Here is a 3783-nt window from a genome sequence, read left to right on the forward strand (position 1 = left end):
TGGTGAGTGCAGATGCCCTAAAGCAAATTTAAAAATAATAACAATAAATAAAATTAAACAGGTAACTTTTTCTCGAAAGAAAGAAAGAAAGCAAAGCATTCCTCTTGATTGTTGTGCAGTCGTTTCATCATTTCGTGATCAGTACCTCAGCTGAGATTGTTCCAGTTTTTTAAGAACATTAATGAAATTGCTATAAACATATATATGTAGCTCTTTGTGTAAACATATGCTTTCATTTCTCTTGAGTAAATATTTAGAAGTGGACTCTGGACTGTATAATAAGTGTTCTTACTTTTATAAACTTTTAACTCTTTTCCCAAGTGGCTGTGCTATATGCATTTCCACAAGCAATGCATGCGTTCCAGTTCCTCCTCATCTAGTCAGTAATTGATACCATCAACTTTCTGGTTTTGTTTATGTCTGTCTTTCTGCTTCTGTCTCTCTCACTCATGGAAGGAAGAAAAATATGTAGGGAATGTGCTGGCCTCTTGGCTTAGTGGTTAAGGGAGCTACATCCACTCAGCTGAATGTGGTTTGTAACTAGCCTCATGTGTGTGGTGATATTTTATTGTGATTTTAAACGGTTTAGTCATTTTCCTAGTGACTAATAATGTTTAGCATCTTTTTTAATGCTCTTATTTGCCATCTGTACTGTAAACCTTCTTCAGTGAAACATCTGTTCAGATTTGTGCCTTTTCTCTTTTTTGTTTTTTGGGGGTTTTTTTGGTTTTTTTGGGGGGGTTAGATTTTTTTTACCATAGAGTTGTACACTCACAAGAGAGAGACAGAGAGAGGAAAAGTGAAAAATTATCCTTCAGGAGAAACGGCACTGCCACAATCCCTTCTCCTCCAGTCTCCTTTGGGGATTTTGGGCACCCATGCACACATGCCCAGCGTGTTTTCCAAGCCACTGGGTCTAGGACTTGAACTGCAGAGTCACCCATGTGGGATCCAGCCCCTAACCCCCATGCCACCTGCTGGCCCTCTTTAATTCTTTTATTATTATTTTAATTTGCTAGGGGATGTATAAACTTACTAGAGAGAACGAGAAAGAAAGTGAGAAAGCACCCCATGTTGAAGATGGCCACACCACAATCCCTTCTCCATTTTTCTCTTCAAGATTTTGGGTATGTGCACATGCATTCAGCATGTTTTTTAAGCTGCCAGATCCAAGACTTGAACCACACTAACAGCTATGTGGAATCCAGCCACTTTAACCACCTGGCCTATAACACTTTTTTTGCTAAATTTTGAAAGATAGCTTTTTTTCAGATAAGTCTTTTGCAAATATTTTTCTTGCAATTTGTGACACATTTCTCTCTTTAACAGTATCTTTAGAAGAGCTGAAGTTTTTCATTTTGATGATGGCAAATGTATTCTTTTTTTACGTTGATGGATCTTATAATGTGTCCTATTTCTTCGATTTTGCCTAACCAATATCACAAAGGTTTTTCCTGGTATCTTTTCTAGAAGAAATACCTGATAGTTTCAGGTCTTAGATATTACTCTATGATAAACCGTGCCTTTTTTTTTTTTTTGGAGAGGTTTTTGCCATAGGGCACGTATGCTCGCAAGAATGACAGAGAGAGACAGAGAGACGAAAGCAAGCAGCAATCCCTTCTCCTCCATTCTCCTCTCGGGATCTTGGGCACACATGCACATGCGCTCGGCATGAGTTTTAAGCCACTGGGTCCAGGACTTGAACTGCGGTCGACTACATGAAAGTCCAGCGACATAGCCATTACACTATAACTGCTGGTCCCAACCGTGCCTTTTTGAAGCCTATAATATAGTGATCTCTAATAAAACATATCCTTGCAAAGTGTATGCTGTTTGAAAACCTTCAAGTATAAACTCCAAAAAGGCTAACCTCTCTCTAGGTCTCTCTATTTTTCTTTTATTGCCAGAGGCATGCACACTTGCCAAGACAGAACGAGAAGGCAAAAGCACCGCCAAATAGGCGTGTGGTCATGCCTCAATCCCTTCTCCATTGCTTCATCCTGTCGGGATTTTGGACATACACACACATCTGTGACTGGCATACTTCATCAAGCTGCCAGGGCAAGATTCAAACCACATTCAGCTGAGTGGATGCAGCTCCCTTAACCACTAAGCCAAGAGGCCAGCACATTCCCTACATATTTTTCTTCTTTCCATGAGTGAGAGAGACAGAAACAGAAAGACAGACATCCCCAAGAGGGTCCCTATGCTGAGATCCCCACCACCACTCCCCCGCCCCCAGTCTCAGCCAGTACCTGGTCATCGGTGTGTGCACATCCAGCATGTTCAGGAAGGTGTACAGCTGCAAACCCAGAACCCTCCCCGGCCATGTAGGTCAGACTGGCAGAAGGTCACACTACCGTGTGCCATCGTCTAGACCCATCCTCTCTGATGACAAAATGTATGAGATACTGATAAAGGCCCTTCCCCTGACAAAAATTTGATCAGGCTTCTCTGAACCCTCTTCTCCATTAGCCTAGACCATGGCTTCTGTCTTGCCCCCAGCATGCCTACAGCCAGGTTGGAGCAAGAATTCTGCTAATTCAATTTATTGAGAACATCCCCCATCCGTGATAGCTCATTACCCTGGAAAAAAAGAATCCTATTAGGTCAGTTTAGCAAGAAACTCCTTTCCCACAATGTCTACTCTTGCTGATTTTCCATCACACACTGAGCCTCCACCCTGCACCCCCTACCCTGCTCCTTGGCTGTAAATATCCCTGGCTGTCTTTACTGCATTCAGTTGAGCCCAATCTGCCTCCCAGTGCCTCGTTATGACAATAGTCCTGAATAAAGCTTTTTTTACAGTTTCAACCAGTCTCAGAACAATTTTTTTTTTTTCTTTAAGAGTGCCTGGGGTTGGGGGAGGGAAAGATACAAAAATGAAAAGCAAAATGCCCTGACTTCATGAGACTTAACACCCCAAAACTGAATGACTGCCTGAAAGGAAAGAAATACATCTCATGAAGTGGAATCATTGTGCCCTGATGCTGGGGCTGATGTCAAGAAAGTATTACAGAGGAATTTGTGTCCAAAGTGTGCTGAGTGAAGAACACTTGGTCTTTAAAGATGATTCTCAAGAAGAAAGGGAAAAACAGAAAGGAACCAACAGCAGGGCCACCAGGCAACACAGGCATTGAGGTACAGAGGGCTTTGGCGGGAAGGGGTAGGTGTCAAGGGATGAGTTGTGTGACATTTGCATTTTGGAGAAGACGCACTGGTAGCTTCGTCAAGCATAGATTGCGGTGCCGCGAGAGGCTGGGAGTCCAGGAAGGAGGCCCGGCTAAACAGCAGGGTGGAGAAGAAGGTGCAGATTAAAATACCTGCAGGCTCTCGTGACTGTCTGAATGGCGAGAGGAGAGCAAGAAAAAGGGTAACTACTCGGGGTCGGGGTGAGGTAGTGGGTGGATGTTGATACCATTCACCACGAAGGGACATCCAGGAGACCGTGCTGACAGCGTAGATGCATGCTCCGATTTGGGCAATTTGTGCCTTGAGTGGATTTGTCTCCTCTCCAGAATTCACATGCGGAAGTCCCAAACCTAGGACCTCAACATCTGACCATATTTGGAGACAGGGTCATTACAATGCACCACGGTAAAACGCGGTCGTTTAGGGTGGGGCCTTCCTAATATATTCCCGTTGTTACAGTTACGCCACCTGCTGACTTTTCCAAAAGCGAAGGAGAAGCTGCCTGCGCCTCCCGAGCCGCCACACGGGGGCAATCTAGGCTTAGTCTGAGCCAGGCCCTCAGCGGAAGCAGCCGATGTGGCAGGGGGGGAC

The sequence above is a fragment of the Tupaia chinensis genome, unplaced genomic scaffold (genome assembly GCF_000334495.1).
Source record: "Tupaia chinensis unplaced genomic scaffold, TupChi_1.0 Scaffold000213_1, whole genome shotgun sequence".
In the NCBI taxonomy this organism is placed as follows: Eukaryota; Metazoa; Chordata; class Mammalia; order Scandentia; family Tupaiidae; genus Tupaia; species Tupaia belangeri.